Source organism: Peromyscus maniculatus, chromosome 18 (assembly GCF_049852395.1).
Source record: "Peromyscus maniculatus bairdii isolate BWxNUB_F1_BW_parent chromosome 18, HU_Pman_BW_mat_3.1, whole genome shotgun sequence".
Lineage (NCBI taxonomy): Eukaryota > Metazoa > Chordata > Mammalia > Rodentia > Cricetidae > Peromyscus > Peromyscus maniculatus.
This window is the reverse complement of record NC_134869.1, coordinates 3,339,107-3,352,128: the sequence shown is the minus strand read 5'-3', so window position 1 is coordinate 3,352,128 and position 13,022 is coordinate 3,339,107. Positions and strand designations below refer to the sequence as shown.

At 44.7% G+C, this 13,022-nt stretch overlaps 1 long non-coding RNA gene across 1 annotated transcript; it reads left to right on the top strand.

The window, feature by feature from the left end:
- The first annotated feature begins 954 nt into the window (after nucleotides 1–954).
- LOC121823775 (uncharacterized) lies at nucleotides 955–6,053 on the top strand. Its single transcript, XR_006065353.2, has 2 exons — nucleotides 955–2,812; nucleotides 4,888–6,053. It is a non-coding gene; the product is annotated as an uncharacterized LOC121823775 (long non-coding RNA).
- Nucleotides 6,054–13,022: the final 6,969 nt, after the last annotated feature.

The window sequence follows — 13,022 nt, the reverse complement described above, 5'->3', positions numbered from 1 at the left end:
GACAACACAGAGTGCCTATGTTAAAACACTGCAATAAAGTCAGGTGTAAATCTGCCTGTAGCGTCCAGCAGGGCTCCTTCTTTTCCGACAAGGAGGTAATGTAGTCCCCGCCAGTTCTATCCACTATCAAACAATGAAGATAGAGCCGGGGGGGGGGGGGGGGGGGGGGGTGGTGGCGGCGGGCAATGGCAGTGGCGCACGCCTTTAATCCCAGCACTCGGGAGGCAGAGGCAGGCGGATCTCTGTGAGTTTGAGGTCAGCCTGGTCTACAGAGCGAGATCCAGGACAGGCACCAAAACTACACAGAGAAACCCTGTCTTAAAGAAAAAATAAAAACACCCAAATAATGAAGATTGTTGCCCTAATCCAGGAGTCTCAGCATGAGGAGAAGTAGCCCAGGTCCCTCACTGTTTCACAAGATTATACTGTTTGACCCTGATAGCTGACCCAGAATGTTTGCAAGACGCGAGCAAAGCCTGTTTATCCAAATACCTACTGGGCTTGACTCCCCTGTTTCCTATAGTTAAACCCACTCTAAAACAATGCCTACGCACAGTCCTGTGAAGGCTGTAGGTTTCCAGTCAGCTGTCTGTGATCGAAATGGACATCGTTAGATGTTCGTCAGCCAGGCTGGTGCCATGAGGAAGTTTTATCTCAGAAGTCTCCAACCTTCCACCAGGACTTTGAAAACCTGATCTGTGAAACAATGGCAGAGAAACACCTCGTGGGGACCCAGTTTATACTAGTGCTTCTCAGCCCTCCCGTGCCCCACTGCAGAGGGCAGAATTCTAGAGACATGAATCACAGGTTGTACAATCAAATTCTCACGCGAGTCTTCACTGTTACAAATCTTGGGAACCAATTTATTGCTGTGGGATAATGCTTTTGTACACTGGAGTAAACACTGATTAATAACAATTTTAATAAAATGCTGATTGGCCAGTAGCCAGGCAGGATAAACAGACAAGGAGAATTCTGGGAAGAGAAAGGCTGAGTCAGGAGATTCCAGTCCACAGTCCAGGAAGCAGCATGTAACGCCACACAGGTAAAGCCACAGAATACATGGAGACATAGATTAACAGAAATGAGCTGAGTTTAAGTATAAGAACTAGTCAGTCGTAAGCCTGAGCTAATGGCCAAGCAGTTTTAATTAACATAAGCCTCTGTGTGTTTACTTGGTTCTGAGCAGCTGAGGACCAGGTGGGACACAGGAAAACTTTCAGCTACAATTTATATAGTGACTTCCATCAAAAAGAAGCCAACTGCTTTGCATTGAGAGTGTAGGAATGGCACCTTGAGGTTTCCTCAGGAATTAGGCAGTCTCCACCTTGGAAGGCTCAAGGACATGAAAGAGCAAACACGTATGAGCTCAGGTCTCTTAGGATTCATTTCATCCCATTCTGTCACCAGGAAGCTCAGAAGCTGCTGTAGCCATGCCTGGAGACCATCCTGCTACCTCTCAAGCTTGAGGCAGACCATGGTGCTGTCTGCACAGTCCTGTTTTGACAGACATGAATAGCGTAAGAATTGCAAGGACCTGCAGGCTTCCACCTGGGTTTCAAAGAAGGCTTGGGAGCCCAGCGAGCATGTGGCAGAGTTAGATTCCCTGCAGGAAGCCTGTGGGAGAGTACTGCATGAGCTGTGAATGTGAAACTTAACCTTTAGTGTAGATCCCAAGATTTGGGCGGTACCGGGACACAGAACACGTAGATGAGGGAAGTCCTGGCCAATGAGTGGAACCAGCCCAGGACAAAGGCTTCAAATGACAAACATTAGGGAAAGAACTTCCTAAGGGTTCTGGAGCTCACGTCACAACTCCACACATTCCGGATGCTGAACACAGATCTGCTGGGTTTGGGGCATCCTTTGTCTCTGTCTCACCACCACCACCAGCACCCCCCATTACAAAGGCATCATTAGTCTGTGCCTTTGTACTTTGGAAATACAGGAGTTTTATTCTTTTTCTATTTTTTTAAAATTTTATTTTATATGACTCACAGTAAAGAGATTCCCATGTGTCTCACAGGGGATTTGAATTTTTGAACAGTGGTGGAACTGTTCAGATTATGGGAACCTGATGGGTGATATTGTTCTGTATGCTGTGAATATGTGATGCTTTGATTGGTTGATAAATAAAGCTGTTTGGCCAATGGTGAGGCAGAATCAGGTTAGGTGGGACATTCTAACTAGATTGAGAGTAAGGAGAGAGACAGAGCAGAGGAGATGCTGCTAGCTGCCGCCAGGAAAAGCAAGATGTAAAGGTACTGGTAAGCCACAAGACACATGGCAAAGTATAGATTTGTAGAAATGGGTTAATTTAAGATGTAAGAGCTAGCGAGCAAGAAGCCTGCCACGGCCATAGTTTAAAAATAATATAAGCCTGTGTGTGTTTATTTGTGTCCAAGAGGCTGTCGGACTGCGGGTTGCCTGAGCCAGGTGGGACCGGAGAAAACTTACAGCTAGGGGATTCTTGAAGATGGACGCAAAGCAGTTTTTTATTACGGGATGGCCCAGCGTAGAATAGTGTTGCTTGGATGTGAGAGGGGTCTTCTCCGGCTTGTGTGTTCCATGTTTAATTGCTATTTATGATGCTGAATGTGGAGGTTCTGGACGCCTGAGGAGAGAAGGCACAGTGGGAAGACGTGGGTCACCGAGGGCACAGCTTGGAGAGTTGTGCCTGGTGCCAATCCCTCTTCGTGCTCTGGTTGCTGTCTGCCATGAGTCGAAGAGCCTCTTCCTCTGGCGCACACCTCTGTCATGGTCTGCTGATCGTATGGTACAAGCAAATATGCCCTGAATGAACCCTGGGAAGGTAAGCACCCAAAAAGTCCCCATCCCTTTAAATCCTCATCCCTTTAAGTACTCACTCCTTTAAGTCCCCATCCTTTTAAGTCCCTACCCCTATAAATCTCCATCCCTTTAAGTTCTCACCCCTTTAAGTCTTCACCCCTTAAGTCCCCACCCCTTTAAGTCCTCATCCCTTTAAGTACCCACCCCTTTAAGTACCCACCCCTACAAGTCCCCATCCCTTTAAGGCTCTATCCCTTTAAGTCATCACACCTTTAATTCCCCACCCCTTTAAGTCCCCATCCCTTTAAGTCCTCACCCCTTTAGGTCCCCACCCCTTTAAGTCCTCATCCCTTTAAGGCTCTATCCCTTTAAGTCATCACACCTTTAATTCCCCACCCCTTTAAGTCCCCAACCCTTTAAGTCCCCACCCCTTTAAGTCCCCAACCCTTTAAGTCCCCACCCCTTTAAGTCCTCATCCCTTTAAGTTACTCTTTTCCTCAGGTATTTCTCATGGAGACACAAAATTAACTAACATAGGCCCCTAAGTCTATGCTACAGAAGCTAGCCCTCACTAAAAACACCCCAGCCCTTCCAGACCCTCAAATACAGCGTTAATTCCATTCAATCCTAAATAGGAGCAAGGTGATACACTCCTCCCCTGATGTGTGGCCGGAAGGTAAAGTGAGCCCTGTCTGGAGGAATAATTCTAACAGCAAGATCTTCGAACTACATCCAAGAAGTGTTCGTTCACAATCCGGCATTGAGGAAATAATTATTAGCAGGAACTTACGAAAAGGAAATAGGCCAATTGAAAAATCAAAGAGAGGACTAAAAGCATTCTGCATCTAAACTCACAGGCGAGCATGTCAAACGCGGGCTGGAAACTAACTATGATCAATAAGCTTGAGAAAATAGATTACAGAGAAGGCAGTTTCGGCACATGACTGCAGTTTATTAAGAGATTAAAGCGGGTGACTTTACATCTTAAAATTCTAAGGTGGGAGCTGGAGACCCGGACGGCTCAGGGGCTCAAAGTCCTGAGTTTGGTTCCCGGCACCTGTGTCACGCAATTCACAACCCCGATAACTCTAGCTCCAGGAGACACACACACACACACACACACACACACACACACACACACACACACACACACACGGTGTGTGTGTATAAAGATGAAATTTATTTAAAAACCAAACAGGTTTAAGAATAGATTCAACTCACTAAGCCTTTAAAGAGTTCTGCAGTACAGGCAGGGTGTAAATTTGTTGCCTTTTTCCTTTAGTCTCTGAATAGCTGGGATTTCAGGTCTCTGTCTCCACATCCAGTTTGGGTATTCTTAAGATGGGAGATGAAATTTGAAGACTCAGGCCTGAATAAGAGTGATGGAAATGGTAGATACAAAGCAATATAAGAAAATCAAATAGATAATCTGTTTTTAGAATAATGTTTCATGGATCATGGAATTTAAAACATTAAATGAAATGTAGGACAATAATAGCCCCAAGTATGGGGTATGTGAATTAATACTTGTAGGTTTGTGCAAAGAACCAATTTAGATTTGATTTTGATAAGTTAAATATTCTTTTAATAAGTCCTAGGTAATAGCTGACAAACTAGCAGAACAATAGTTTACTAGCATCAGTAAAGGAAAATGCAGGATTTATCACACAATTTATAAGCAAAAAAGGAAAAGTAAATAAGGGGGATAAAAGGAATATTTTTGTTGCAAGAAGAAACCAAGTGACATCAGTCATCATGAAAAATGAAAGTAGACATTCCAATTAAACCATAATGATCGTCATAAGACACTGCAATTAAACCACAGGGACAGTCGGTCATACTGGAGGCAGAAATGCAAGGGTGGTGGAGTGCGATGCATAGGATGAACAAGCAAAGGAAGGATGAATGGAGTTTGTATAATGTGCAAGATTCAGTCTACTTGAAACATATAATTCTATCATGGAGGACTTTGATGGGGGATCACTAATTCACAGAAAATGAAGACAAATTGAGAAGTCAGTGAGGCATGGGATATTTAATAGGACTAAAAATTATATTGCCTTTTTTATAATATAAAAATATTTTTCCTTTTTTCAGGTATATTGATAATATTCACCATTTGCTGAGTTATGAGACGAGTCACAAATTAGAGATTCAAGTCACCCAATGATGTTTTCTAACTGTGGTAGAATTAAAGTAGAAATTTAAAGATACCTAGGAAAGCTAAATGTATGGTGCTAATTAATCCCTGGCCAAGTCAAAGTCCTGCTGGAAATGAGATACTCGAAACTGAGTGATGATGCATGTGATGCCCACCTGCCTGCCTTTGGTCTACTGGCTCTGCTCCTCTTGCTGACCTGAAAAGTCTTAAGTTTGGGGAAAGGCAGTCCAGCTTGCTCGGAGAAGCAGACTTGCTGGAAGACAGGCTCACAGAGTGGAGGGGGGTGAACAGGGAGCTGCTTGGGGTCCCTGGGGTCTGCAGACTTGGGAAGTGCATCCCCAGGGCATTTTCACCAAGAGGATTCCTCCTTGTTCTCTCTCTCTCTCTCTCTCTCTCTCTCTCTCTCTCTCTCTCTCTCTCTCTCTCTCTTTCTCGCTCTCTCTCTCTGAAAAGGGAGACATTGGAAGAGTGCTTGGAGCCATAGACACACACTATATTGTGAGGGGAAAGGCCAGAGGTCATTGTTCAAAAGCTGTCTAAAAATTAGCAGGCGAGTAGCAAATCGGATCAGAAGATGTAAGAAAGGCAGGGCAGAAACTGATGAAATGGAAAAGAAACCTTCAAAGGAAGAGAATTAGCAAATGTAAATAGACAAATAGAATGAATAACCCCAGGAAAATGAACAGGAATCAGAAGGACAAGGGATGCATTACCGCTGTAAACACAGACGGCCACCGAAGAGACAGCAATGCTTTGGGAACTTTTTAAATGACCGAACTTATCAAGTGGGATACAATGGATAAATTCCTAGGAAAACATAAGAGGACACAAACAACTAACTAATTGTAGTAGGCTAGATAATTTTAAACAGCAAACTCATGATATAAACCTGCCCACAAAAGCATCCAGGCTGAGGTGATTTCACTGACGTTATTCCAAACAGTTAAGAAGAATGGACACTAATCGAATAAAGTTTTCCAGAAAAGGACCAGAAGACAACTAACTTCATGGAACATCAGGCTTTGGTACCCAGAAATGGTGTTCATACATGATGTCATCTTAAGTTAAATATAATGTATGTAGGCTTCTGCCTATCACATCACTATTGTCTTAGCATGAGAAAATTACCAATGCAATTCAACACATTGATAAAAAAAAATCAAGTAATCATATTGATAGATGTTGGAAAACATTTGATAAAATTCAGTATCAAGTCACTACTTAATAAATTCATAGAAATCTATCAATAGGGGTGGGAAGATCACTTGGTGTGTAAAGAACTTGAATTCAGACCCTGGGAACTCTTGTGAAGGCCAGACACAACAGTGCTCATCCTTCATGCCAGCTCTGGGAGGCAGAGGCAGGAGGGTATCTTGGGCCAGCTGGAGAAGGAAGAGCAATTTGGTCCTCATGCACTGCTGGGTGTCGAGAGGTATAGAGACATAGTCATAGAACAACATGGCATAAGGACACACAAATCAGACTCAGGGACAGCTCAGTTGGTCAGTGGCTTGCTGAATGCACATGGGGACTTACATTTGGATTCCCAGAAGCCACACATAAAAGCCAAGTATGGTAGCCTGCACCTGTGAGATCCCAGCGCTGGGCGAGAGGGGAGACAGATGGATCCTAGTGCTCCCTGGCCAGGAGTGTAGCTGAGTGAGTGAGGTTCAGCTTCAGTGAAAGAGTGTGTCTCAAAACATAAGGTGGGAGTAATAAGAGAAGATCCTAGATGTCAACCTCTAACCTGCACAGGCACACACACACACACACACACACACACACACACACACACACACAGAGGAACTCAAGCATGTGCACATATCATACATATAAACATGTGTGCATGCATGCAAGAACTCATACATATGCAACACACACATGAATACACAAACCAACCGAATGAAATAGAGTACAAATAGAGATTTCCTATGTGCACGCGCGCACACACACACACACACACACACACACACACACGTACTTGATATATGACAGAAGGAAAACACAGAAAAAAATGGAGAGAAAGTCTTTGGATGAGACTTTGTTTTTTCAGGGGGGAAGGGGAAGAGGTTGAGCTGTTTTGCACCTTACTAAAAAAAAATAATTATTAAAATTCATTATGGGACTCAATGTGAAAGTGTGAAAGGATTACATCTTTTTTTGTTTGTTTGTTTTTTGTTTTTTGTTTTCTGAGACAGGGTTTCTTTGTGTAGTTTTGGTGCCTGTCCTGAATCTCGCTCTGTAGACCAGGTTGGCCTCGAACTCACAGAGATCTGCCTGACTCTGCCTCCCGAGTGCTGGGATTAAAGGCGTGCGCCACCTAATTTTATGTTACTAAGGCAGGCAAAAGTTTCTGAAATCAAATACAAAACCACTAAGGATAACAGACTTGACTGTTGACCTCGGGTATAGGTGTTAAATCAGGAAATGTTCATCAGGGGCACTGTTCATGCTTCGAAAATGCAAACCACAGGATGAGAGATGGAGAGGTATTTAAATACATGCAATCAACAGAGACTTGTGTCCAGGCTTATAGATCAGGTTTTTAAAAGACAGATAAAGCAGTCTAAGGGTAGGTAGAACAATTATGTATATAATTGTGTGTGTGTGTGTGTGTGTGTGTGTGTGTGTGTGTGTGTGTGTGTGTGTGTGTGTGTGTGTACTAAGCAGATGACAAACGGGAAGCTCGAGGCCACCTGGGGATGACAAATGAGAATTACAAGCTGATATCATTGTAAACTAACTGGAATGACATCAGCTGTGGGTGAGGATGTGGAGAAACTGGAACTTTTAGCAATGGATGGTGGGAGTTACCCGTTGCAGCCACATGGGACAGGTTTGGGTGACCTATGACCCAACAATTCCATCCCTAGATATGTGCCCAATGCATGCTCACATATGGGGGTTTAGAGAGACGTGTCAGTGTTTAAGAGAGCTTGCTGCTCTTTAAGGGGTTTGGTTCCCAGCATCCATGCTGTGTGCTCACAGCCACCTAATAAACTTCAGCTCCAAGGGATCTGATACCCTCTTCTGGCCTCTGTGAGTACTGCTTGAACATGCTCATGTGTCACACACACACACACACACACACACACACACACACACACACACACACACGCACACACACACACACACACACACACACACACACACACACACTGATAGATAAACCTTTTTTCACAAATGCTGTCATATGTTTGCCAAACATTCCAGCAGGTGATGCTGTGCCCCATGAGGTACACAGCATTGCCAATAAAGAATTCTGCCCCAAATATTTAACCTGAATCTCAATGTGCTTTTAGACCTAACTTCCATTTGTAGCAAATTCAAGATAAAGAAAACTGCACCACAAGAAAATGCTCAGGTAAATTCAGAACGTTGGACACCAGACAGCAAAGATTTGAACTCTTCTAAAAGTCAAGGAAGGAAAATAATAAAGAAAGAAACAAAAAGAGCACCAAGTACAATGTTTGGACCAAGACAAGATCTTGTTGAGGAAATCAACATTTACGTGACACCGTGTGACACCTTGTTAACAGCAGATGTAATCAAGTGTTTATTATTTTGAGGGATGTAATGATGCAGAAGTGCGTCCTCATCCTTGGGAGCTATGGGAGTTCTGGGGCGGGGTGCCAGGGTGTTGTAAACTCATTTTAAACAGAGGAAATGCTCCAGTGGGTGGGGAGGCAGATCTTATCAGACAGTCAGGAGTGTGAACATAGCAAAAATGATTTTGTCATTTTTATCTGTTGTTATTACTATTATTTGTGTGACACTAGGGGTCGGACCCAGGGCCCCACACAAGCCAGCTGAAGTGTTCCATGCTGAGCGCCAGCCTCAGCCTTGTTTTAACGCTGTCTTTAGAGAAGAGCCTCGTTAAGTTGCCCAGGCTGGTCTTGAACTTCAGGCCCTCTCTTCCCTTAGCATCCCAAGTAGCTGGAATCACACACCCATGCCACCTGGCCTGGTTTGTTTCAAAATATTTCCAAAAAATTAGTAACAAATTCTAGGAATAGATTTTAATGGGATTTCACAGCCACACTGCTTCAGAGACTGCAAATAATCTCCACACAAGGAAAATAGCAACTGGAAATCCTAGGCTCTATGTTGGAGGTATAGTTAGGTTAGAGATGATACTAAAGTCCAGGGAACATAAAAACAGAGAATGCCCCAGCTCCCCCACAAAGGTCTATCTAGTACTGAACCCATGTTTTTACATTTTTGAAGAAGATGAAATACTTCACATATGCATACATCACTTTTAATGATTCTCATCTTCAGTTTTGCTTTTCTAACCAGCCTTCCACAACTCCTGCCAGATAAGGGTGTCCTCTTCACTCCTCCTGTGTGGAAAGAATGTGGCGTCCAGCTGCTAATGGGTTCAGTGGTTAGGATCAGAACAGCACCTGCGTTTCTGAGACATTTAGAAGAGTGGTTGGGCATTCCAAGGGGTAATGGGGAGTGAAGACTGTTCAGGGCCTCTAGTGAACCCCCAACAGTAGAATGCAGAGGATTTTACATTCAGAAACTGAAGGATGCAGGGTTAGATCCTTGGCATTTCAGTCACAGTTTGCTCATCCGAGAGGGCTAGGTCCACCTCACACGGTGACATAGACAGCTCCTCTGTAGCTACTGTGCAATTTGGGCAAACCCTGAACAACAAATGTGTTAGCTTTGGGTTCTGTTTAGAAAGCCTGGTAAAGGACAGAGGGTATCACCTCTGTGAATGTTCCTGAAGACACATAAGAGGACATTTTCGTAAAAATTACAGAGGAGGAAAATGGGGTAAGTCTACTAAATGTACACAAAATTATCTGATTTTCATAAGCTGCTGGACCATTTTTCCTCAAAGGATGCCTGAGACCATAGACACTAGTATATCCTGCTACATTTGTTCCAGATGCATATTCCTGAGTCAAGCTCCACACCATCACGTTAGAATATCTGGAAACAGGACCTGGGAAGCTGTGTGATCAGAATTGAGAGCACTGAGTACTGACACCATGCTAATGTTATTCCCTGTTATTCCTTACACATAGATGTGCTCAGTAAAACCTAGGAAATTAAATGTATAGAGAGATGAATAAGCATGTCCCTCCCATCACAGGGGACAGGGCAGTTTCTGTCCTTCCTAACACACTCCTTAGGTTATAAGCCACGCCCTCTTATGTCCTTTAGGTACTATCTTAGGGGTCATTGCCACCTGATTTTGCCACATGGATTTGCTGAGGTCCCAGGGAGGTAGGTGTGGAATTCTCTTCCTGCACTCATCGCAGGGTAGCCCTTTCCTGTGCCGCAGACACCGTGCAGGGACAACTTCTTGTGTAACTTCATCTCCGTGGCTGACATCATCTCTCTCTGCAAATGCTTTTAGGACACTTTGAAATTCATTCTAACAATGTAGTTACTGAAGCGGCGCAGACTGTTAGCTGCAAAGGGAGCCTGAGCAAGGTTTCCCAGCTAGGAAGCTGGGGGACGGAGAGAGTTTTAAGTGCATTCTCCTCTTACAACCTGGGTTGGCGCCCTCTGGAGGAGAATTGTTTCCCACGGCTTCTCTCTCGGTTTCCAGCTGCATGCCTGAGTTTCCAGGTAGGGTTCCTCATTTCAGAAGCCTCCTTGCCTTCTGAATGTGTGCTGCTGCAGGTATCCCCAAATACATGTAGAACAGATGAAGCTAACCGCAGGCTGGCTCTTTGTGTTGGTCCTATGCGGAGCTGCCTCTGTGGGAAAAACGGGAGGCACCAGGAACCTCTGTTCCTAAACTGCTCCCTCACCACGGGCCCTGAAGTTGCCCTGCTGGCTTATGTTAAAATACAAGTCGCTAATCTCGGGAGATGTGGAAAAATAATGATGGCTGCTCAACCTTTATTGTGCACAAAACTTAAAATGCGGGTTCTTGAGTCCCAGTAATGACATGAAGAGAGCGGTGTCCAGAATTCCAACATTCTCACAAATGCTTTGGGGGATTATTTTCTGATGTTAGTGCTCCCTGGACTGCATCTGGAGGAACCCTGTATTACAGAAAACTTCAGTCTTAGTAGGGGAGAATCACAGCTCAGATGTCAGCTCAGTCTATAGGAGCAGAGAGAAATCCATGGCTGCACTGACTTGGACTTGACCTCTGTTCAGTTCAGAGCTGTGTTCCCAGCTTAGGGCTGCGTAACTCAGGAGGTCCACCTGCAGATTCACCTTGGGATGGCAAAGGCCTTGCTATTACTTAATATCCCTCAGTTTCATGGGCTCTCTCAAGATCGGGTGGAAAGCAAAAGCCATATTGAGTTCTGACAGCACTGGGGAGGCAGATCCAGGCGATCTCTGTGAGTTCGAGGCCAGTCTGGGCTACCAAGTGAGTTCCAGGAAAAGGCGCAAAGCTACACAGAGAAACCCTGTCTCGAAAAACCAAAAAAAAAAAAAAAGAAGAAAGAAAGAGAGAGAGAGGGAGAGAGAGAGAGAGAGAGAGAGAGAGAGAGAGAGAGAGAGAGAGAGAGAAAGGAAGGAAGGAAGAAAGAAAGAAGAAAGAAAAAGAAAGAAAGAAAGAAAGAAAGAAAGAAAGAAAGAAAGAAAGAAAGAAAGAAAGAAAGAAAGAAAGAAAGAAAAGAAAAGAAAACATTGTTAGCTCCTTCTCCAGTCTTGAGTAACAATACACCTTAGCATCACATGAGGGCACTGCAAAGAACCAACGAGAACAAACCCCACAGCAGATGCGGAGAAGCAGGGTGCATTATCAAAAGCTCGTTTTTAGCTTTAATTGAGCATCTTTACTGTACAAGGACCCACAGAGCTTCCAGCTGTGTGTACATGCCAGTTAATGCCCAGTATGCACGTGTGTGTGCATGCACATATGTAGCAGCATTCCTGTGCTTATGTACATGTAGATTGCATGTATGGGGGTGGGTGGAAAAGGGGATAGGCAGGAACAAAAGTTGATGAAAGACAGAAAGGCAAGAAAATGACCATAGGCAGCCTTCAGAGGTCAGCTCTTGATGATTTTTAAAGACAGTTTTCTGCACTGTCTCTAAATGCCTCCCGCTACTTTTCACAGTCTCCAACACAGGAGCGCCCTGGAGAACATCCCTTGGGTTCACGCCAATGGAGAATGGCTTGGCAGTGGAGCACATCTCTGAGAGTTTGCTTTGCAGGGTCCATTTGATCTGACCTTAAGGAACCCCAGCCTGGCCATCCTCCTTCTTACGTGATGATGGTTCAGGCACCCTCTCCACAGCTGCTCTGTGAGGCCCTGGTCCCAGAAAAAGCAGCCCGGGTTACATGTCAGTCACAAAAACAATGACCCAAGGAAGCAGAGTGCACAAGAAGGCTTCATTTCCCAAAGATTCATTGGGAGCTGCAAGAACCCTCATTTTAGCTTCTGCAGTTGAATAATGCTGGGGATTAGTTTCATTTTCTGTTTCCCAAGCTTTCTCTCTCCTCACCTCTCTTCAATGCAAACGATTAATGGGCCATTTTGAGTAGTCCCCCACCCTCCACCCCGCTGTAATGCTCCACGAGAGAAAACACACGTTTGCCCCCTTTCATATATGAAAGTCTACCCAGAAGGCTGAAGTCCCATAGCAGAGCCTGGAGTCCCATTGGATTGTTCCGAGCCCCCATGACAGCAGGTGAGTGATCAGGGGAGTTTTCCCCGGGCAAGCACAGTGGTCTCATGGTGAAGGTATTCAGCCATCTGAGCCAAGGGCCCACGCCATTGGACCAGACAACGTGCTCTAAAACGCTTCCATTTACGGTGCCCTGGAGACTGTGTGCTGTTTCACTGGGCCGTGAAAATGCAGATCAAAGCTGCCCCAGGTGTTGCTCTGACCTCACGCTTCACACACATACATGCACACACATGCATGCACCTGTACGTAGACTCTCTTGGCCCTAGGCTCTGGGTTATGACAGTGGGAGACCAAGGACATGTGCTGCCATCTTAGAGCTGGCTCTGAAAGCTGTTTAATGCCAATGTGATGTGAAGAGTTCTCTCCACAAAGCCAAGATCAGCTGGGTTTGCTGGGGTAGGGGAGATGATCAGAGATCCTTCTCAGGCATGTGGAAGATTCGATTGGGACAATGT